Below are 25,378 nucleotides of genomic sequence, written 5' to 3'. Positions count from 1 at the left end.
CACAACCTTCCAAACAACTATCCCCTCCTCTTCAATGACACTCAACTACCCCTCTCTTCTATACTGAACATCCTCGGTCAGTCCTTTACTCATAATCTAAACTGGAAATTTCACATCTCATCCCTAGCTAAGATAGCTTCTATAAAGTTAGGAGTTCTGAGACATCTCTACCAGTTTTTTTCACAACCCTCCCCACCAGCTCCTAACTATGTACAAGGACCTTATCCGTCCATGTATGGAGTATGTTTCACATGTCCTGGGGGGGAGGGGTTCCACTCATACCGCTCTTCTAGACAGGGTGGATTGATATCAAAAGCTTTTCGTTTCATCAACTCCTGTCCTCTAACTGACTGTCTTGAGCCTCTTTCTCATCGCTGCAATGTTGCATCTCTAGCTGCCTTTTACCGCTATTTCCATGCTAACTGCTCTTCTGATCTTGCTAACTGCATGCCTCCCCTCCTCCCGCGGCCTCGCTGCAGGACTTTCTTCTTTCTCTCACCCATATTCTGTCCATCTTTCTAATGCAATAGTTGACCAGTATTCTCAATCATTCATCCCTTTCTCTGGTAAATTCTGGAACTCCCTGCCTGCTTCTGTATCTCCACCTTCCTGTATATATATATATATATATATATATATATATATATATATATATATATATATATATATATATATATATATATATATATATATATATATATATATATATATATATATATATATATATATATATATATATATATATATATATATATATATATATATATATATATATATATATATATATATATATATATATTATATCGTATCTAACGGTATATAGGACGCATCTTTTTCCCAATTTTTTTGGGGGGCTGAAAAAAAAATAAATAAATCTGTGTCCATTATGCAGTTAAGACATCCCGTAGGATAATTATCTCCCTGACGCTCACTAACCTAGCTTGCGATCAGTACTTCTACCTACCCTTACTCCATTTGACCATGATCGTAAGAAAACACACCAACACCCTCACCGTTATGGCAGCAGGAGGAAAAAGATCAAGCTACACAATCTTCTAGAAACTACAAGTGGTAGATTATGTCAAGGAGCATGGCAATAGAGCAGCAGGAAGGAGCTTTTGGGTCACCACTTAAGAAAAAAAAAAAAAAAAACTATACGTGTATGGCGACAGCAAGAAGACCAACTGAATAACGCAAAGAAAGGTAAATATAACCTTAGTTGCCCAGCCCCACATTGGCCAGAATTTGAGGTTGACATAAAAACGTAGGTGATAAATGTGATAAATGAGAGAAATTCATGGAGAAGTGTTTCTACCAAAATGATAATTCATAAGGCCAGGAAAGTAGCAGAACAACGAGGAATACAAAACTTAGCAGGAACAGAAGGTTGGTGCGTACAAAAATCAGTGCGTACAAAAACATTTATTGTACAGTAAATGCCTGAAGATTATATATATACATACATATATATATATATATATATATATATATATATATATATATATATATATATATATATATATATATATATATATATATATATATATATATATATATATATATATATATATATATATATATATATATATATATATATATATATATATATATATATATATATATATATATATAGAATTTCATAGATTTGTTATAAATGCACGAAAGAATTTACAATTACAACACTATTGAGATATTTTCTTTATGCTTGTTCCTTGTCAATACTACCACCTTGCTTTTATACAGCAATGTTTTGTGCTTGTGTCATATGCTGCTAAATTGCTTTCAACAATATGCACAAATTATTTTTTTTTTCCTGAATCTGACCTGTTGAGAGGGGGGTGCGTCTTATATGTACGTGCGTCCTATTTGCCGTCTAATACGGTGTATATATATATATATATATATATATATATATATATATATATATATATATATATATATATATATATATATATATATATATATATATATATATATATATATATATATATATATATATATATATATATATATATATATATATATATATATATATATATATATATATATAAAGAACGTAAGAAAACAAGTGAAGCTGCATATATATATATATATATATATATATATATATATATATATATATATATATATATATATATATATATATATATATATATATATATATATATATATATATATATATATATATATATATATATATATATATATATATATATATATATATATATATTCATCATACGACCCTAATACCACTGTATTGCAGGATCAGCCGCTCGAGTTATCCTTCTCTATCTGTTTCTATCCATTGCATCATCTTCTTGCACTCCCAGCTTGTTCATATCACTCCTTATTACGTCTCTCCATCTTATTCTGTCTCCCAACCCTCCTCCTCCCCCTAACCTCCACTATCATTGCCTTCCTCACTGGTTCATCCTCTTCTCTCCTCATCACATGTCCAAAATATCTTAATCCTGCTTCTTTTGCCTTCTTGATATTACATGTTCCACACATTCTTCTTATATCTTATCTGTCTCCTTTCTAACAGTGAAATGCCAGCTATGCATCTCAACATCCTCATCTCCGTTCTCTCCGGAATGCCTTCCTCTTTCTTCCTTAAAGACTATACAAAAGTACTGGTCTGAACACACTTCTGTATATCTTCATTCTCAGTTTCAAGGGTATTCTTCTCTAAGGTTACTCCACTCACATCCCTCCATTTTTCCCATCCAGCTTTTACTCTTTGTCTAACTGCTTTTTCTGTTCCTTCTTCTTCTGCAATTACTGATCCTAGGTATTTGAACTCTTTTGTCTGCTTCTATCTTATGCCATCCTCTGATGTTACATTTATTTCCTCATAACCTCCTCTGTTGCTTACCATTACCTCTGTCTTTTGTGTGTTCACTTTCATTTCCTTTCCCTCCAGGTTGACTTTCTATAACAAATATCTCTCCTGTAACTCTTCCTCCGTATCCGCAATGATGACTAGGTCGTCGGCGAACAGCAACTCCCACAAGTCCTCATTGTCTCTCACATCCATCGTTATTGTGTCCAACACTATGAGAAAGGGAAAAGGACTCAAGCTGATCCCTGATGGAGTCCTACTTCAACTGGGAAGGATTCCGTTACCCCATACCTTGGATGCACTGTTGTTTTTGCTCCCTCATACATCATTTTCATTAGTCTTACCGTCTTTCCTGGCACTCTTCTCTTTCTCAAACTCCAATACAATACTTTCCTAGGCACCGTCATACGCCTTCTGTAAGTCCACAAAACACCAGTGCACCTTTGTTTTCTTGTAGATATTTTTCCTGTATCTATCGCACAATAAAGGGTGCATCTACAGTGCTCAATCCCCTCATAAATCAAAACTGGTGATTGTGTATTTTGATCATCTCTCTCAGTGTCCCTTCTATCACTCTCTCTAGTATTTCCAGACTATGCTCCAACAGCTTAATACCTCTGTAGTTTTCACAACTTAATATATCTCCTTTTCTTCTTATACAACTTAACCATTCTACTTTCCTTCCAGTCTTCAGACATTTTCTCCGTGCTCCAAATCTTTTCTAACACTTCACTCCAAACTCTCCCAGTGTTTTAATCATTTCTATTGTTACTTCAGATTTTCCTCCTGCCTTGTTAGCCTTTCCCTTCTCTATGGTTTTATCCACTTCCCTTCTACTTATGTTGGGTATTGACCCTTCCACTGGTAATGTTTCACACAGTTCTTTATATTAATTTTCCATGTTTAACAGGTTTTGGTCCTTTACTATTGCTACTTCACCAACATCTGTCCTCATTTAATTTCTTACCTTTGCGACTCTGTATATAATCTTCTCTCCGTCTGGTGTATCCAGCCTCTCATACCAATCTCTATATATATTACTCTTTGCTCTGGCTACTGCTCTTTTTGCCTACTTCTTGGCTTGTCTGTAATTTTCTTTAGTGGTGTCATTCTCAATGTCTCATTTGTTTTAGTGCTAACTTCTTATCCTTTATTGCAGCTTGAACTTCGTCATTCCACCACCATGTATCTTTCTTCTCTTTTGGTTTCCCACTCGTCTTACCACAAATCTCTGTTGATTTTGTTACTAATATATCTCATATCTTCCTACACCTCCTTTGTTGTTTCTGATAAGCTGCCAGCCCTATGTCTTTCCCTGAACGTTTCTTCAACTTTGTTTCTATTTCTAAACTCATTCTTCTTTTCACTTTTCAGCTCCCAGATTTTAATCTTCTTTCCTTATATATATATATATATATATATATATATATATATATATATATATATATATATATATATATATATATATATATATATATATATATATATATATATATATATATATATATATTGTACAGGAAAATAACCCAATATAAGATGTAGGAAGCAGTAAGAACGAATGAGAAAAGAATAATAAACGAGAAATCAGAAGAGAGACAGATTGGGTACGGGATTTGGTGTTCTGGATATGAAGCTACGAAGCCTGAAGCTTCTAAAATAATATTTATTCAATCAGTCACTCATGTTCCCACGTAAACTTCCTTACTTCCACTCGTCCATTCAAGCTGAACCAGGATTTAGTAGAAGCTCACCCAGTATTTAGTAGAGGAGTTGCTCTTAACAATAAAGTAATCAATATTCATCTAGCTCCCTCCTAGTTTGATCATTAGAATTTTCAGAAATAAAGTGATTTGTTCACGCACAGGAAGCAAAGTGTGTGCGAGTCTACTTATGTGTGTGTGTGTGTCAGGACCGCGATAGCTACTTTTCCCATCAACACTCCTTCTAAGATTGGGACGTAAAGAAAACGAGGGAGAACGGAACTCCACAATTATAATTAACAAAAACACAATCCCACAACCCAACAACAGAGATATCCGGCAATATCACCAAGAGTCCTGGGAGAAATCCTTGGAGGCCGTCGTCCTGGCAGCCGTAGGAATCTCACCTCGGCCGGCAGGGATTCAACAAGGAACGAGTTGGAGCCGACGGCAGATGAGTGCCAGGTACTGAGGACAAGTGAGATCAGCCCACAGCACTTAGACGGAACAGACGTACCGAGATGGGCTCTAATTTTTTTACGGAGACTGAGGGAGGATAAGAGTTAGTCAGATAAGTTGCCTTAAGGGGATAAGTGAGTCCTGACCGGCCGTACGTCCCGGCCTACTTATATGGAATAGGAGTATCCATAGTAGTCTGCCAGAAAGGGTAGTTGTGTATAACACACACTATATCCCAAGAAGTAACTCCTCGGCTGTGCGAGTGCGTATACTGAGTTCGTGCACAGTGAGCGGTGAATGACCCTCCTGTGTGTTCGTGGTCACTCGTTTGTAGTAGTTTCTCGTGTCTTGTTAGTGATTTGGTTTTATCTTAAATGGTATTGCTGGTTGATGCAGTTCAGCCGCAGAGGACTTGAGTAATTAGCTATGTAGTGAACTTTACTCCCTACTCAGGTCCTGACAAGGCTATTGGAGAGTGGGTGGATTCGTTACGGAGGGCGGATATCCAGCGAGGTGTTATACTTGATCATATACGTGTTGTTGTTTGTTATAGCTGTGTTTCCTAAACGTGGTTGTCAATTCTTTCACATTTGTTCGTGTTAGGTGTTGTTAGAGTACTTCCCTTATCTATAGGTAGGTAAAACAGATTGGTGACCTTAATTAATGTGACCCGGCCTAACGACCATTGTGGAAAGGGTGCAGGAGTCACAAGGGACCCTGTACACTCGTATTTTAGTCCTGCACCGAGTTCACGTGGAAGGTGTCTTAGGGAAACTAATCCAGATGCGGCAGCTTTGTGAAGGAGCTGGGAATTGTGATCGTAACACAAATTGGTGACCTCGCCAGGATTGCTGGAATCTTTGTCGACACGTAGGGGAGACAGATCGATATTTGTTTAATTGTCTTGTGTATGCCCACATTTAATCTAAACCATGGAGGGCCAGGCTGGTAGCCGGAATGACTCATGACCTCAGTCTCCTGCCTCTGTTGGGAGCGGCAATATAAATTTGTTTCAGTTCGGTGTGGAGACACCTAGTCCCACACATAGCGTCCACGGACGCATATGTGTGTGTGTGTGTGTGTGTGTGTGTGTGTGTGTGTGTGTGTGTGTGTGTGTGTGTGTGTGTGTGTGTGTGTGTGTGTGTGTGTGTGTGTGTTAAAAGAAGTTCCAAAGTAATATTAAAGTTATATTTGGGGCTAGTCAGACCTCATCTAGACTATGCAGTGCAGTTCTGGTACTCATACTACAGGAATGATATAGCTCTCTCTCTCTCTCTCTCTCTCTCTCTCTCTCTCTCTCTCTCTCTCTCTCTCTCTCTCTCTCTCTCTCTCTCTCTCTCTCTCTCTCTCTCTCTCTCTCTATATATATATATATATATATATATAGAGCTACAGGAATGATATAGCTCTCTCTCTCTCTCTCTCTCTCTCTCTCTCTCTCTCTCTCTCTCTCTCTCTCTCTCTCTCTCTCTCTCTCTCTCTCTCTCTCTCTCTCTCTCTCTCTCTCTCTCTCTCTCTCTCTCTATATATATATATATATATATATATATATATATATATATATATATATATATATATATATATATATATATATATATATATATATATATATATATATATATATATATATATATATATATATATATATATATATATATTACTCGATTTGCTTTGTTTCTAGCTTCTGTGCGTATTTTTTTGTTTTTTGGATGGAGATCATAGCTAACTATAACTGACTACTAGAGCTTCGTTGTTTACTGTGTATCCACTGTGTGGATTTATTTTATTTATGCTAAGTCCTTTGCATTTGTTAACATTAAGATTTACTTTTTTTTTTTTTTATGTAGGAAGGACATTGGCCATAAAAAAAATAAATAAATAAATAAATAAATAAATAAATAAAATGCCCACTGAAATGCCAGTCCCATAAAAGGTCAAAACAGTGGTTTAAAATTGATGAATAAGTGTCTTGAAACCTCCCTCTTGAAGGAATTCAAGTCATAGGAATGTGGAAATACAGAAGCAGGCAGGGAGTTCCAGAGTTTACCAGAGAAAGGGATGACTGATTGAGAATACTGGTTAACTCTTGCGTTAGAGAGGTGGACATAATAGGGGTGAGAGAAAGAAGAAAGTCTCTTGCAGCGAGGCCGCGGAAGGAGGGGAGCCATGCAGTTAGCAATATCAGAAGAGCAGTTAGCATGAAAATAGCGGTAGAAGACAGCTAGATATGCAACATTGCAGCGGTGAGAGAGAGGCTGAAGACAGTCAGTTAGAGGAGAGGAGTTGATGAGACGAAAAACTTTTGATTCCACCCTGTCTAGAAGAGCAGTATGAGTGGAACCCCCCAGACATGTGAAGCATACTCCATACATGGACAGATAAGGTCTTTGTACAGAGTTAGCAGCTGGGGGGGTGAGAAAAACTGGCGGAGACGTCTCAGAACACCTAACTTCATAGAAGCTGTTTTAGCTAGAGATGAGATGTGAAGTTTCCAGTTCAGATTATAAGTAAAGGACAGACCAAGGATGTTCAGTGTAGAAGAGAGGGACAGTTGAGTGTCATTGAAGAAGAGGGGATAGTTGTCTGGAAGGTTGTGTCAAGTTGATAGATGGAGGAATTGAATTTTTGAGGCATTGAACAATACCAAGTTTACTCTGCCCCAATGAGAAATTTTAGAAAGATCAGAAGTCAGGCGTTCTGTGGCTTCCCTGCGTGATATGTTTACCTCGGACGTCTATGAAAAGACGTGGAAAAGTGCAGGGTGGTATGATCAGCGTAGGAGTGGATAGGACAAGAAGTTTGGTTTAGAAGATCATTAATGAATAATAAGAAGAGAGTGGGTGACAGGACAGAACCCTGAGGAACACCACTATTAATAGATTTAGGAGAAGAACAGTGACCGTCTACCACAGCAGCAATAGAACGGTCAGAAAGAAAACTTAAAATGAAGTTACAGAGAGAAGGATATAAACCGTAGGAGGGTAGTTTGGAAATCAAAGCTTTGTGCCAGACTCTATCAAAAGCTTTTGATATGTCCAAGGCAACAGCAAAAGTTTCACCAAAATCTTTAAAAAAGAGGATGACCAAGACTCAGTAAGGAAAGCTGGAAGATCACCAGTAGAGTGGCCTTGACGGAACCCATATTGGCGATCAGATAGAAGGTTGTGAAGTGATAGATGTTTAAGAATCTTCCTGTTGAGGATAGATTAAAAAACTTTAGATAGGCAGGAAATTAAAGCAATAGGACGGTAGTTTGAGAGATTAGAACGGTTACCCTTTTTAGGAACAGGTTGAATGTAGGCAAACTTCCAGCAAGAAGGAAAGGTAGATGTTGACAGACAGAGCTGAAAGAGTTTGACTAGGCAAGGTGCAAGCACGGAGGCACAGTTTCGGAGAACAATAGGAGGGACCCCATCAGGTCCATAAGCCTTCTGAGGGGTTAGGCCAGCGAGGGCATGGAAAACATCATTGCAAAAAATTTTAATACTTGGCATGAAGTAGTCAGAAGGTGGAGGAGAGGGAGGAACAAGCCCAGAATCGTCCAAGGTAGAGTTTTTAGCAAAGGTTTGAGCGAAAAATTCAGCTTTAGAAATAGATGTGATAGCAGTGGTGAAATAGAGGAGGGAAAGAAGAAGAAGCAAAGTTATTGGAGATATTTTTGGCTAGAAGCCAGAAATTACAAGGGGAGTTAGATCTTGAAAGGTTTTGACATTTTCTGTTAATGAAGGAGTTTTTGGCTAGTCGGAGAACAGACTAGCCATATGTTTGTCTATTCGTTTGTTCTATCCAAGTCTATCTGCAAGGCGATGGCATCTGAATCTAACCTAATGATCCTGCCGATCTTTGTGTGATCCGCAAATTTGCTAATATCACTATTAATCTCATTATTTAAGTTATTAATATATGTTAAAAGCAATAATGGTCCTAAAATTTATCCTTGTGGCACCCCACTAATCAGTTGACCCAACTTATATTTAGAAGTATTTATTACAACTTTATGTTGTCTGTCGTCTCACCACTACCTTATGCATCCTAACACCTTCCTATCCATCTGATGTGCCCTACCCTAACCTTTCTCAAGAGCCAATGATAGGGTACCTTTTTCAAATAACTTACTACATTCCAGTTATATGATTTATTATCTATCTTTGTTTTCTACCGCATCGTAAATTTTACTGTAAAACTCAAACAAGTACAAAAGGGAACACTTCCTCTTCGTGAAGCCATGCTGTGTCCGATTTATCAAGTTATAGTATAGAGGGTGGGGTGGGGTGGGGGTGGGGTCCCCCCCCACCCCACCCCACCCCTGTGGCGACTCTGACGGCATGCCATATTGCGAATGGGGATATATATATATATATATATATATATATATATATATATATATATATATATATATATATATATATATATATATATATATATATAATTTTCCATAGACCCAGGCTTGGGAGGGGGAGGGGTGATTCACGAGGGCAACACCACGGGGATGGGGGTGGTAGGGGGGGGACGGTGACGGGGACACTGACGGAGAGGTGGGGGGCGTGCGTCCTTATCCTTCGGCGACGATGAAATGACTAAATGAATCAATGATGGTGGGTGGAAAATAATTGAATGAAGAGGGGAGTGGACTGGCGGCCGGACGTGGAGGCCGCCCGCCACACACGCGTGGTTTAGGGGACTCTCTTGGCAAGCCATGTAGGTCTTCTTTTCACTCACGTGAATCCTGGAGGGTGGGATGACTGAGTGTTGCCATCACGTGTTCCCTCCGACACCTCAGTACATTCCAAGGTCATCACCGCTGGATGGTCAAGGTCGGGCGGAAAGGGAATGGGGTGGGGGGAGGCCTGCACGTGTCAGGAAAGTGGCAGGCGACGCCGCTAGGTCCCATGCGGCCTTACGCCACCAGGAGCCATGCAGGCTTTTTTTTTTTTGGTGGGGGGGGGGCGGGAAGTTGAGGGCTATAGAATGGGCCGCCGCGTGGACGTCACGCGCTAGTCGCCCGCGCGGATCCTGGACAGCCTGGGTGGCGAGACTTGCCATCACGGGTTCCCTCTGTCATCTCAATACACGCCCCTCCCCGCCATATGGTCAAGGCCGTCGCGACTGCCCCACGAGGTCCCGTTACCTGCCCATCCTTTTTACCTGGAGGAAGCGTCTGTGGATGACCGGAGCGGGTGGCGGCCGCCTCACACTTTCACCGAATTGTTTTTTTTTTTTTTTGGGGCGGGAACGGGAAAGTTGAGGGCTATAGAATGGGTGGTCGCGGGTCCTGGACGGTCTGTACCCTGCGACATCTCAGTACATTCCCCCCTATGGTCAAGGTCGTTGCGACCGTCCCACGTGATCCCGTTACCTGTCATCCTTTTACCTGGACGAGGCGTCGGTGGATAGCCGGAGCGGGGCAATTGCCTCTTCCACTGTCTCCGACCACCAGCGGCGTGGCTGACGTAATACTTATGCCGGATGGTCGCCTTATTATTATTATTATTATTATTATTATTATTATTATTATTATTATAGCCGGCACGTGTTCCCTCCGATATCTCAGTACATTCCCCTATGGTCAAGGTCACCGCGACTATCCACGCTGTACCGCTATAATCTCCACTCTGTCGACGTATATATGTCATGAAAAACTAAAGTTTAAAGTCAGTCTGTTTGTTGACAGGGTTTAAAAAACATGTCATTGAGAGATAGTGACGATATATACGTATACCTATCTTCTCTTGCAGGTGGTAGTTCATTTCCCAAAACACAACAACAGAATTTGAAAACAGAATCTTACCCATTCATTTAGACACCGGCAGGGATTATGAAGTCGGTCTGTGTAATATTTTATTCCCTAAATATTTCTACTGCATTACGGATCCAAATTCCAGTATATCATTCTATGGTCGGGTTAAGCAGTCAGACTTTGATATGTATGAATATAATATGTTTACCTATCTACCGGAAAGGAATATCATCTCCAATTTTACCGATAAGAACATACCGGCCATAACTAAGGCGATTAATGGACAGATAGTGAGAGAACTTCAAGCAATCTTGAATGACTCCTTTAAGATCTATTTCCCTTACTCGGATATCATTTATTATGACCACGACTTGGAGCGGGTCGTTGTGAATAACGCGATTGTCCCTCCTAATGACGATCGTATTTACAGTGATATAAGTATAAAATTTGCATCGCATATAGCTCGCATTCTGGGTTTCAATCCAAATTTTCGCTACACCGTCTACTTTCAAAGATCTGGCGATGTCATATCATCTTCCAGCGCGAGCGAAGCTTCCTCCTCATCTCCCATAAAATTATTCGCTCAATACGTACCGCGAGCTGATGCAGGGATGGATTATATGTACGTTTATACCGACATCATTTCCCCCACGCGATTTGGTAACCAACTAGTTAATATATTGGACGTCATACCACTCCCCGGCGACAGCACCAATAAAGGTACGAATTCAATTACGTATAAACCACTTTCTGTATCAACTATAGAGAGTGTGGCCATCAAAATTGCTAATCAAAGAGGCAAACCTATTCAGTTTGAAGATGAAGAAAACAGTGTTACTTGCGTGTTACATATAAGACCACGTTAACTTTGCGTCTCGGACGTAAAGTTTTGAAGAGAATCTATCAAGGTGGGATAATGGGTGGAGTGGAGGATAATGAAACAGGCAGGTGTTGCCTACTTCCGAGACAAGTCACGCGTCTCGCGACCATCTGCGCGGGAAGCTTCAGTGTTTCCCCGCGCGGTATGGCGGCCGGGACACAAGTGTTGACAATGTTATAGAAAAAAAAAAAAAAGAAAATGGGTGTTCACTGTGGAACAGCAGAGGCGCGGCTTTTATGTGAAGTGTGTGGGAGGTGGCGCACTAATCCATCCTGCCCCTCATGTGTGGAAGACCAGTGTGATTTATGCGAGCTTTGTGGACTTCTGTTTCCACATCCTCCACCAGAACACACCTGCGAAGTTGGGAATCCTGCTTCTTCTGGTAAGCATTATTACTTATTTTGGCGGGAATGTATAATAATAAAGATGAAATGACTGTCAATCTTTACAAGTTTGAGCTCTGAGCACATCTTCCTGTACAGGCTCACACTCGATTGAGGTTGAGCAGAACGGTGGCGTAGAAGACACACGTCGGCGGGCGTCGCAAGGCGACATCCCACGCGGAGGCGGGGGAAGAGGTGAGAAAAAAAAAAAAATACTACAAATAATAAACCAATAAATATGGTGCCGCCGCCACTACTAATATTCTTTTTTTTTAAGACTCGCCACGGCCAGGACCGAGTGGATTATCGGGGAACGTATTCAATTCTTCCGAGACTTCAAGTCCTTCACTACCTACACAAGGTAAATATCAATTCACTAATAATAATAATAATAATAATAATAGTAAAAATAATAATAATAATAATAATAAACTGTCGCTGCTACTTCTATTTTTCTTCCCAGACACGCCACAAGCGGAAGCAGGCCATGATGAGCGCAGCATGGCGGGAGAGTCGGCGGAAGCAGACCTTGATGAGCGCGGGATGTCGGAAGAACCGCGATTAATTGACTCGAGGGAAAATTTTATGAGGAGCTTCACCAGACATCAATATGACATACCTGATCATGTAAGCAGAGATCCACTCGGCCTACTTACCGAATACAGGGAGTTCTTTATACGGGAAATTAGATCATATTTCACGTCACACGGCTCGCCATTCCCCCCCACCCTGAATATATTTTCACACATTTCTCTGTTACTAGTTAAGTTCTCTACCTTAGGCGAGGATGAACATCGAGTCATTCATATTGCTTTTAGAGCACGACTGATCACCTATCAAGATGTGCCTGACCTTGTTGATTTATGGATCCATCAGCTGAACAGTCGGCTGGAAGGCCTTACCAGCGAAACTGAAGGATCTGGTTTTATCATTTCAAGAGTATAGAATTTTTTCATCAACTATTGCTTACACGTCGCATGTAGTGGCATAGGAGATTATGTTGCTTATCCTAGAGGCGTGTGAGGTGGGAATGAAATTTGCAATCCTGATGGCCGACATTCATCCTGTGTTATTCAGTGTTTGGCGGCTTTCAGACTTCATGCTCGAGGTGTACTTTGGAAAAGATTTCCAAAAATATTACGGAGACGGCATGGCGGAGAGAAATACGTCACGCGCTGAAAAGTAGAGAGTCCAGTGACTTGGGAGAACTTGAGTCAGTTAGAAAGGTTAAATCGCCTGTCTCTGGATGTTTATACACTGACCAAAAGCTGTGAGATATACTATTTAACATTATCAAGAAAAGGCTTGCGGAAGTATAAAACTGTAGCCTCACTCATTTTACTAGGCAGAAGACATATGACGCTCATTGAAGACGTGGAGAAGCTGCACCGGAAATTGACGAGAAGCTGTCCCACCCCAGAGGATCATCAGTTTTGCAAAATATGTTTCAGCTCAGTTCCCACGTCTGTCAGTTTGAGCGATCACGAGTGTCACTGCGACTTCACTCAAACTCTTCTCTTTCCAGGTGACGGCGAAAAAGTAAAATTCAAAAATTTTGCTTACACCTATCAGCCTGCCTACTTAGCATTTTTTGATTTTGAAACTATGAAAAAAACCTAAGGAGAATAGGAGTGTGATAGCTGTACATGACCCAATTGGATACTCGTATCTCATCATCAATAGGCATGGAGAAGTCGTGGAAAACAGAAGTTATTTCGGTGAAGATCCCGTGAGTAATTTTATTGATAGTCTATCCGAAGCTTGGCGATTCATCAAGGAAAGTGTAGTTAGCTATCCAATTAGCATGTCTGCGGAGGATGAAGTCCACTTCAAACGTCAGCGTCACTGCGAGCTCTGCCATCAACCCTTTAATGTGAAAACCCCACCTCATAAACATCACGACCACTCATTACCACAAATAATTACAAGGGGGCATTGTGCGCGCGATGCAACCTCCAGTGTCGTGACATGAGGAAATATCTCATCACTCTGGGACATAATATGAGCTTTGACGTCTCCTTAATCATAAAAGACCTTCACTTGCCAGAGTCGCACGTGGAAATCCTTGCCAAGTCAGAATCGCATTTATTGAAAGTAAGGATTAAGGAATTGCAGTTTCAGGACACACTTTCCATTATGAATGCCGGCCTCGGTCATCTCGCTCAGAGTCACGTGCAGGCGGGCTATAGCACGCGTTACGCCCAGGAAATGGTGAATTACCTCCCCGAGGATGTAAGGCGTGTAATTTGCACTCAAAAACAGTTTCTTTGTTATGAGTACATCACCGACCATGGCCGCTTAGAAGATCGACAATTGCCACCTCGCGAAGCATTTTATGACACGCTCAAGAGGAAGGCTCTGTCACCTGGAGAATATGAACACGCTCAAAGCGTGTGGAGTATGACATCCTGCCGCACTTTAGGCGATTACATAAGACTGTATTGTGAGATTGATGTGGGATTAAAAGCCGACACATATCTCAAATATACTCGTAGATCATACCTGCATGAATGTTATGGGCTGGACGTGGCACATTACGTGTCACTGTCTTCTTATGCTTATGACGCTTTTTTTAAAGTCGACAGGCGTTCACCTTGATCCACCTTACGACCCTAACATGTATCACCTGATCAAAAGAAATGTACGAGGAGGCTTTGTAACTTGCGTCAGGCCACACCTGCAGTCAAACCACGAACCCGACGGCGGACCCGGCACCTATGTGTTCTATCTGGACTATAATTCATGATATGCAAGCGTTATGTGTTCCCCCTTGCCTATGGGTGACATCAAAAAACTTTCTCAGTCAGAGATGGATGATTTTTTTTAAGTTGGCATCCAGAATCATGCGACAGATGGTGACGTCGGTTACTGGCTGCATTTGGACAGCTGTGACGTTTCCCCCGACATGGCTTGGATAACGGACGAGTTCCCTCTGTGCCTCGCACACATGACTATTACAGAAGATGACATCTCGCCATACAGTAAAAGACTGTTAGAAGCTGAGGGTCGTAAGCTGGGGAGGAAAAAATCGTAAACTCGTGGCCAGTCATAAGGGACTGAAAGATCATCTCATCAGTCTGGAATTGCTGCAACTTTTACTCTCACTTGGACTGGAAATACAATGTGTTCATGCTATATATAGCTTCAGACAGGCTCCATACCTGAAACCTTTCATAGAAAGGAACGTCACTCAGCGTAAAAATGAGACGTGCGTCAATAAAAATCGCATTTGCAAACTGATGTCAAACGCAGTTTATGGCAGATCCATGTTATCTGAAGTGAAGTATGGCCTCCAACAGAAATTAGTGACAAAAAGAAAGTCTTTCCTGAAGTATGCAAGAAATCCATCCTTTAAAAGGGTCCACCAATTAGGCGAGGACCGAGTCATATGTGTCAACAGTAAGAATACGTTTAAAATCAAGCAGCCAAATTACTTGGGATACCATATTTTAGAAGTGGCAAAGAAGTACATGTACAACTTTTGGTATCATGTCATCAAAGCTATTTATGGGGAGAGAGCTAAATTAGCTTATGAAGATACTGACAGTTTCATTGTCAGCCCGCACATACCTACAAACTTAAATGATGAACTGAAACATGGACCCATGGCAAATTTTCTTGACACCAGTAACTTTGCTTCAGATCACCCATGTTTTAATGGGGAGCGGAAGGGTTAACTAGGCTTGCTGAAATCTGAAACCGGATCCACGCTCATCAAAGAGGCGATTATATTAGAGCCAAAGATGTATCCCTGCTGTTGGAAGATGACAAGCAAGTATCTCGAGGTAAAGGCATTCCAAGTCACCTTCAGCAAAATATATTGCATCAACAGTATAGGGAAACACTTAATAATGTCGCATGTGGGATGGTGGATTGCTATAATATCAGGAATGTGAAAGGACAAATTTGTACCACTCGTATGCGAAAGCGTACGTTGTCACATTTTGACGACAAGCGCTTTCACGTCGATGGCTATACCTCAAGGGCATAGTATCACCCCGACAATGATCAGCGGGAAAGAGATGTGGAGAATGAGATGGAAGAGGAGGTGGCGGTGGATGTGGGGGAGGTGGAGGTGGATGAGGAAGAGGAGGAGGAGGAGGAGGAGGAAGAGGAGGAGGAAGAGGGGGAGTACGGGATAATGAGTGGTCTGTGGCGTGATCGGGAGAGACTTTCCGCGACATTATTCACATCATGATTAAGGGGTAGAGAAAGAGAGGACGCAGCTGCTAGCAGCTGCCCTTCATGTAATGTAAAAAAAAAAAAAACATTTGCACTGACCACGTAGGCTAAGGAAGAGGGGGAGGCGGAGGATGGGTTAATTAGTGGGTTGTGACGTGATCGGGAGTGACCTTCCATGACATTATTCACGTCATAATTAAGGAGTGAAGGGAGACCGCGGCTGCTAGCAGCTGCCATTCATGTAATGTAAGAACATTTGTTTTGAGTACGTGGTTAAGGAGGGGAATGAGGGGATTGTTCATGTACTGTAAGAACATTTGTACTGTCCACGTGGGATAAGGAGAATGAGGAGGAGGAGGTGGAAGAAGAGGAGGTAATGTAAGAACATTTGTACTTTGTAGGTTAAAGAGGGGGAGGAGGAGGTTGAGGAAGGGGTGTGGGTCGGAAGAGATCCACGTCATAATTAGAAGGCAGGGATGAGGATGCAGCTAGGAGGTTAGTTATGCTGTTACCTACATGACCATGTAAATAAAGGCTAAGCAATAAATACTGTAAACATATCGTAGCGTCTTTTAGTAACCCTCTGAACTTAACATGGACAAGTCATTTAACAAAGAGATGCTGAATCTCTTCAGATATCCTGCACGCATAATTATTGCAGGTTATACAAATTCCGGCAAAACACACCTCTGCAATAAAATTATAGAGAAATATCAGCATGGATTTAACAGAATTATCATTTACGGCGTCTCATCGCATTCGCTGCAGCAGAATTCCCCTTTTCAAGATAAGGTCGAAGTGCATGAGAAAATTATTGATCCCGTGATGGATGATGACAGCCCATACGCCGACCCGCAAACGCACACACTCCTGATATTAGATGACAATTTCCTCACGGTTGGCAATTCTCAAACGATAGCAGAGGCTTTCACCAAAGGGAGACATAAAAATTTGTCAGTTATAATGATAGCACAGAATGTCTTTTTCCCCGGAAAGTATGCTAGAACGATAACTTTAAATGCCTCACATTACATTTTTATGAAAAACAGAGATATATATCAAATTGAATGTCTGGGCAGGCAACTTTATGGAAAGGAGCGCGCCAAACACTTTGTGGAAATTTATAAAAATGTCGTGCTTAGACGAGATCACGGATATTTGTTGTGTGATTTATCCCCGAACGCACCCGAAGAAATTCAACTGCGCACGAATATCGTGGATGAGCCACCCTGTGAGAAAGACGAACTTTACCGGGATATGACGAATCCTGCGGCTTTAGGAGGTGTGCAAGCACCCTACAGAGAGGGGAAGAAAAGGGATAAGATTCTAACACTCCGCGATGTGAGGGCATTTCTGCAGGGCAACCGCACTTATACGCTTCACAAGCCGACGCTGAAACGTTTTCCGCGACGAAAAGTTCTCGCTCCTAAACCGTCCGTCATTTTAACTTGCGATTTGGCTGATTTTGCGAGGCTGCACAGACACAATGGCGGCGTCCGATACGTCATGTTTTGCCTGGACGTCTTCAGCAAGTACTTGAAAGTGGCAATGCTGACAAGTAAATCCGGACGCAGTAGCCTGCAAGCGCTGAAAAAAGTTTTAGAGTCGGGGAGTTTTACAGGCGTGTCGCGTCTTTTTACCGATCAGGGATCCGAATTTTATAATCAAACAGTGAAAAAATATCTAACTTTGAAAGGTATTACCTTGTATTCCAATTACTCGCATTAAACAAAGGCGAGTTTGGCAGAAAGGGTCATCCGAACCATAAAGACAAAAATATATAAATATCTCAAGCAGAACAATACACTGACGTATATTAACGTCTTGCCCACCCTAATAAACACATACAATCACACCCCACACTGCGATTTGGGTGGCAACCAACCAAACGCCAGCCCTGGTTCACCGATTCCGCGAGCTGTCACAAGTCAGGAGGCAATTTAAACGAATATATTTAAATCGGCCAAGGGGAAAGAAAGTTGTCAGTCATAAATTAGACGTGGGAGACATTGTACACTTGCAACGTGCTTCCCGAACGCAATTTAAATTCAATAAGGATTATACCGTCAACAATACCGAGGAGCTTTTTAAGATAAGTCGTGTGGATTACTCACATAAAATCCCTATTTATTACATAAGGGATTTGGCGGGGGAGGACGTAACCAGCGCTTTCTACAGGGAAGAATTAATCAAGTCCTCTCTTCCTTCACATTACCAGGTCGATATATTACGATCGAAGGTCAGGCGAGGTAAGAGAAAGCACTTCGTCCGCTGGCGTGGGTATCCAGATAAATTTGACAGCTGGATAGATGCAGACGACTTAGTAAGATATGGATGAGGAAAAACCATTCATATTGAAGTACAAGGATTTGGTTTTCCTCCTCTCGCACGTCACCCCTAAATTGCGGAAGCAGGTCTTGCAGAGTTTGAATAAGCGCGAAGTCAATTGCATTTCGGAAATATTCGCCAACTTTTTGAAGAAACGCCTGACGGACGACGATACCATCATTAACCGCCAGAAAAAATTCAAGAGTGATATTCGCACTGTAGCCTTGAAGAGGACGCCCGTGTACAAGAAGAAAGCCATTCTAATCTCCAAACGAGGTGGCAGAATATTGGCCGCATTACTCCCGATAGCCGTGTCGGCAATAACAAGTTTACTACAGAGATGAAAGAATATTGTTTAGTTCCCGTCTCAGTTGCCGAGAGGTGTAAGTTTAAACCGGCGGACAGCGCAACTCAGCACCGATTCACGTCAAAACAAGTCAAGAAAAAAAAAAAACTTCACTTCCGCCGCCGGCCACCGCCCTCCCCGACACAACCACCATGGCATTACCACCACGCGCGCCTGTCAATCCACCCTTGGATGATTTGATTCGAGTTGCTGTTCCTCCTTCCTTTAGAGAATATGGTTTATCTCTCTTGAAATTATTGGATGGTAAACCTGGGATTTCATGGGATGATCACAGTAACTTGCTTCCGCCATTTTCGGGGATAAGCGTGTTTGATCTCATACGAGTACTCGGTCACGGAAAGGGGAACGCGAAAAGACTTTCACCCGATAAGCGTCCATTATTATCACTGCTACTTCGCATGGCGCAACTCCCCGCGGATGCCATCAGAAATACGACTCAACGAAGTAAACTGATAAGCGGCGGCGTCGGTGACATCTGGGAAGCATATTAAATGAAAAGGCCCCCGTCTTACTCTGTAAACGAGTAAGTACATCAGTAATACATGAGAGCACGTGTTAGGCGGATCAGGGATGCAGGCCCACGGATGGATAATTGATAAGGGTTATGGTCAAAAAAAGGTTCGCCCCATCGTCCCACATCCCCTAATAGATAATATGTTCACTGCCTTCCATCCCTTCCCACCAACAAAGGAAAAAAAATAACACCTGCGTCAATTTGAATGAATAAATTCTACTACGCAAGAGGTGTAATATCGACCAATACGAGCGAATAAAGGTCCGCGATGTCACATTTCCCACTCACTCCCTTTACAGAGGGTTCAACGTGTGGATCAGCCCTCCAATTACTCGTCAAGATGAAGGTGGTCGAGGGCAAGCTGACCGATGGCATCTTCCGCGACCGCCGCTGTTATATCATTTACTCAGTAAATGCTGTCTCCACCGAACCGAGCGGGATTGCGCAGGATCTCAAAACGATTTACCCATACGAGAATACACATGCAGCTAGAAAGAGACTCTACTCGCTTCATCGGGCAACGGCAGACACGAGAGATGACCCAGGACGTATCATTATCCACGCACCTCTCGCAGGAAGCGTAAATCTCCCTCACCTGGTGGCCTGCGTGACTCAGTATGGTTGGGGCGAGGCCATCGCGGGTAACGAGAAGGAGCGACAGGCAATCGCGACGTCGAAGGATTTGCCTTACGTGGAAGGACTCAAGATGGATACAAGCGTGAACCGACGCCAACACTTCCAGAATTGCCTGAAAAAGATTGCCCTGCTAGCCATGGCGAACGCTGAAGTAGAGCAAATTATTATCCCGGAAGAACTGGGATGTAGAGGTCGCTGCCAGGATGAGTGGAGGAATAATTACCTGCCTATGGTGGAAGGGCTGGCGCAGCGACTTCAACCTTTTGGAGTTGAAACTATTCTGGTGAGGAAGTCTGAATAACTATATCATGTAAATTTTAAAATAAAGTTGATGTGTGTTTGACGAATCGAGTATAAATGTTATTATTTATTTTGATCATGGCGGGAGAAGAGCATTATCTGTATTTGACGAGTCTGGGCAACGCCAAAGACTGCGTATAAATCGCTCAGTAAAACTATTATCGATTCGATTGCGGGTCAATTCGTGGATCAAGTTGGCCAAGCCATTCACTTTGGGAGGGGTAAATCGATTACGCTCTTACTGCATATCAGACAGAAATAAATAGCCGGTGATTATGCTCGACGTCTTATTCATGACGTGACGTCCATCATGACGAGAGCGTTCACACCTCCCACTCAAGCGGAATATGACTTGCTTTTTACGCAAAGCAAAGGTGGAGGATTAGACGACATCCGGGTTTTTATTCCACCCCATTCAAGAAGAGTTGGCGGTCTATTTTCCGTTTTGAGTGGCTTTGGTAAAAGAGCAATTCCCTTTCTCATGCGCACTGTGGCACCTGAAGCGCTCCAAATGGGAAAAGGTTTATTAACAGATGTTTTAGAGGGGAAGCGACTTCACGAATCATTAAGAAATAGAGGTGTTGCAGCCGTGAAGGGCGTGGGTAAAAGGATAGTTCGAGGCAGACGAGTAATAAAAAAGAGGAAAGTTAGAGTCGGGAAAAAAAAAAAAAAGAGAAAACCACCAACCAGGCAACTGAAAACAATGACTTGCTATGAAGCAGATATCTTCAATATTTAGCTTAGTCGCAAAGATGACTCATTACGGGCCGGATGTGCAGGGTGCAGCGACCTCCATCCCCCTGAGCAATTATCTGACGGCCGTGAGTGAGAATTTCCCGCGGGTGAATCGCCTGCATACCATCGAATCGTCAGTCGCTGCAAGGAGAAAGTTGGACGTATTACCCGTTAATTTAGACGCTAATGCTAATAATCATGCGGGGATTAACGATCCTTACATTGAATTTAGACTGCCTGGTATTCCAAGGCAATTTTTGGATCTATCAACGGTGTCTCTAGAATTGCGAGTTAGCGTGGCGAAGGCAGACGGCGCACCACTAGACGATGACGATCACGTCGTTTTTAGTAATAGTTTGAATAATACGATGTTTAAGTCATGCGCTTGTTATTTTAACGAACAGCTTGTGGAGTTATCCTCTTTGTTCAACTATCACGCCTTCATTAAAATGCTTACAAAAATCCCTCAGGATAAAATTGACTCTATCAGTCGCGTCGCCTTCTACCACCGGAATTATGATGGATCAAAAGGCATAATCAATAAATTTGATGAAGACTATTTCACGAAGGGGAACAAAGACGAGAAACAAATCATAAAAGATTGTAAAACGCACGGCATTTTCATGACTGCGCCTTTGTTTTCGGATATATCAAGTCTGGACGCTTATCTGCTTGACTCTGTTGATGTGAGAATTCGATTAGAATTGGCTAACAAAACATGGATTCTTAATTCACACCAAGATGCCAGCAGTTTCAAATTTAAGCTCGAGATGGCTAAGTTATGGGTTGACCGCGTCACGTCACATCCACCCGCCTTAGAATCATTAAATAACTCCTTAACTCTAAATCCAATGCAATACACTTATAACAGAACACTCAATAAAACGTATGTGTTAGCCACCAATCAAACGTCTTTGATTGCCGAATTACCTTTCGCGCAAGTCATACCTCAAAATTTGACCATGGCAATAGTTGATATGGACAGCTTACAAGGCGTAATTGATAAGAATGGTTTATATTTTCAACACGCCGATCTGTCACATGTACATATCCCCGTTATAAATGTTATACATTATAAATGTTATACGAACGTCATAAATGGTCGCCCCATGAACGGGGCGACCATTTATAACGTTCGCCGCTCTTTCCCGCATCACGCGTCAAAATTGTTTTACACGACCCTTGAGTCACTAGGATTGGACACATGTAATTCCCTAACATTTGATGCTTTTAATAAAGATCGGACAGTATGTTTAACTTTGTGATGGAGGACGTGCACAATGCCATCCCTCTGGATAGATCAGGAAATCTAAGAATTAATCGGTCTTTTGCTAAGGAACGTTATCACAACCGCGTCATCATGTTTTTTGCCGACACTACTGGCGTCATAGAAATTGATCATTATCGTCACGTTCGCTGCATTGTCCGTGCATAAGCCGTCATGAATGCACATAAAATACAGGCCGGTCTAACAGGCATCTTGGGCGATTGAGTTTATTTTTTAGGCTGTCACGACCGTCGCCGTGTGACAGATCTGATAAATCTTATCAGAAAACAGGCGAAGCCATGAGTTTTCATTCTAAATACATTGAGTGACTCAAAGACCATGGGCCACTGGATTACTGTTTATCTTAATTTTCAAAGTCAGACCATAGGCTATTACGATAGCTATAACTTGCACCTCAAATACAATTCCGCTGTCTTACATCAATTTATGCAAACTTGTCCACATATGAAAATTAGCACATTAAATTATCGACTTCAGGGGTTGAATTCCCTCGTGTGTGGCATTTATTGCATGTTGTTTTGCCTTCTACTGAGTTGGCATACATTAAAACGTGCAATGTGCATTATTCACGCCACCTTCAAAAAGCATCAATATCTATATAATGACAAAAAAAAATACTCGTATGGCTTACGTAATATTTCGTAAAATGCCCCATTGCATGCCTACGTTTTGCCCAGCCGGCAACCGAGCGAGATGTCGTAACATCTGTAAAGCGGTAATAAGGTAGATTGGAGGGGGGGTGGGAAAGAGGGTCAATATGGGGTAATTGCTTACGGATAAGCGTCACTTCCCCATCACCTCTCAACCCAGTCGGATGTCGAAGCCTCATCTCCAAGAATGGAGCAAGCTGATAAACGTTTCATCTTGAGAACAGCGGGTGAGTACACCATTGCCTTGCATGCCATCTGGCATCTTCACCATTGTAAATTATATTAACGTTCTTTGCCAATGAATAAGAAGAGGGAGAGGGGGAAGGGAAAATAAAAACTTTTCCATTGTTCTCATCGGTTTTTATTTTTTGTCTGTTACAGAACGCATCTCTTTCCTCTTTGATATCTATCTGGGCGATGTTGGGGGTAAGCGAAGCCGTGCCGACCATGAGGATGTCAATGTGGAGAAAATGTCAGAACCTGCAAAGAAGAAATTGATCTTTAGCGATGATGACATGTCGCCGCTGCCGGTCAGTCAACCTCCTGATGCTCCATTAGGACAGGAGTCGCAACAGCAGCACCCACCACAGCAGTCAATGCCGCCACCTCAGGAGTCGCTGATGCTGCCTCCGGCCGAAACACAGCTGCGGCGGTCAGATGAGTCGGCAGTAGGCGGCAAAGAGGATCAGGAGGTGAAGAAGAAGTCACAGGAAAACAAAAAAAAAATATATATATATATTTCCCCTAACACGCCAGAGAATGACAGCACACCAAAACTCCCCGCTACTCGAGCCGCCCCTTGTAAGAAGCTGATTCCTAGAGTTATTAAAACTACGCACGTCATTGAGAGCGATGACGATGATTTCTTTGTCTTAAATTCGCAAATGTTTTGAATGAAAGAGATGTATTTGCCCTAATAAAGCAATGAGCTGTATTTGTCCTAATAAAAATAAAATGTCCCATTGACTCTGCATAACCTTTCTAATAATAATAATAGTAATAATAACAATAATAATAATAAGGCGACCATCCGGCATAAGTATTATGTCAGCCACGACACTGGTGGTCGGTGAAAGTGTGAGGTGGCCGCCACCCGCTCCGGTCATCACAGACGCTTCCTCCACGTAAAAAGGATGGGCAGGTAACGGGACTTCGTGGGGCAGTCGCAACGACCTTGACCATATGAGGGGGGGGTGTACTGAGATGACGGAGGGAACACGTGATGGCAAGTCTCGCCGCCCAAATCGTCCAGAATTCCCACGGGCGACTAGCGCGTGGCGTCCACGCGCTAGTCTATAGCCCTCAACTTCCCGTTCCCGCCCCCCCCCCCAAAAAAAAAAAAAAAAAAAAAAAAAAAGCCCGCATGGTGGCGTAAGGCCGCATTTTTTTTTTTTTTCTGTAGGAAGGATACTGGCCAAGGGTAACAAAAATCTAATAAAAAAAAAAATGCCCACTGAAATGCCAGTCCCATAAAAGGGTCAAAGCAGTGGTCAAAAATTGGTGGATAAGTGTGTTCAAACCTCCCTCTTGAAGGAATTCAAGTCATAGGAAGGTGGAAATACAGAAGAAGGCAGGGAGTTCCAGAGTTTACCAGAGAAAGGGATGAATGATTGAGAATACTGGTTAACTCTTGCGTTAGAGAGGTGGACAGAATAGGGGTGAGAGAAAGAAGAAAGTCTTGTGCAGCGAGGCCGCGGAAGGAGGGGAGGCATGCAGTTAGCAAGATCAGAAGAGCAGTTGGCATGAAAATAACGGTAGAAGACAGCTAGATATGCAACATTGCGGTGGTGAGAGAGGGGCTGAAGACAGTCAGTTAGAGGAGAGGAGTGGATGAGACGAAAAGCTTTTGATTCCACCCTGTCTAGAAGAGCAGTATGAGTGGAACCCCCCCAGACATGTGAAGCATACTCCATACATGGACGGATAAGGCCCTTGTACAGAGTTAGCAGCTGGGGGGGTGAGAAAAACTGGCGGAGACGTCTCAGAACACCTAACTTCATAGAAGCTGTTTTAGCTAGAGATGAGATGTGAGGTTTCCAGTTCAGATTATAAGTAAAGGACAGACCGAGGATGTTCAGTGTAGAAGAGGGGGACAGTTGAGTGTCATTGAAGAAGAGGGGATAGTTGTCTGGAAGATTGTGTCGAGTTGATATATGGAGGAATTGAGTTTTTGAGGCATTGAACAATACCAAGTTTGCTCTGCCCCAATCAGAAATTTTTGAAAGATCAGAAGCTGTGTTAAACCAAGGTTTAGAAGGTTTAGGACGAGAAAAAGAGTGAGGAATGTACGCCTCCATGCCAGACACTATCACCTCTGTTATGCGCTCAGCACACAAAGATGGGTCTCTGACATGGAAGCAGTAGTCACTCCAAGGAA

The sequence above is a fragment of the Scylla paramamosain genome, chromosome 16, assembly GCF_035594125.1.
Source record: "Scylla paramamosain isolate STU-SP2022 chromosome 16, ASM3559412v1, whole genome shotgun sequence".
Classification (NCBI taxonomy): Eukaryota; Metazoa; Arthropoda; class Malacostraca; order Decapoda; family Portunidae; genus Scylla; species Scylla paramamosain.
The sequence above is the reverse complement of the archived record's forward strand: the minus strand, read 5'-3'. Positions refer to the sequence as shown.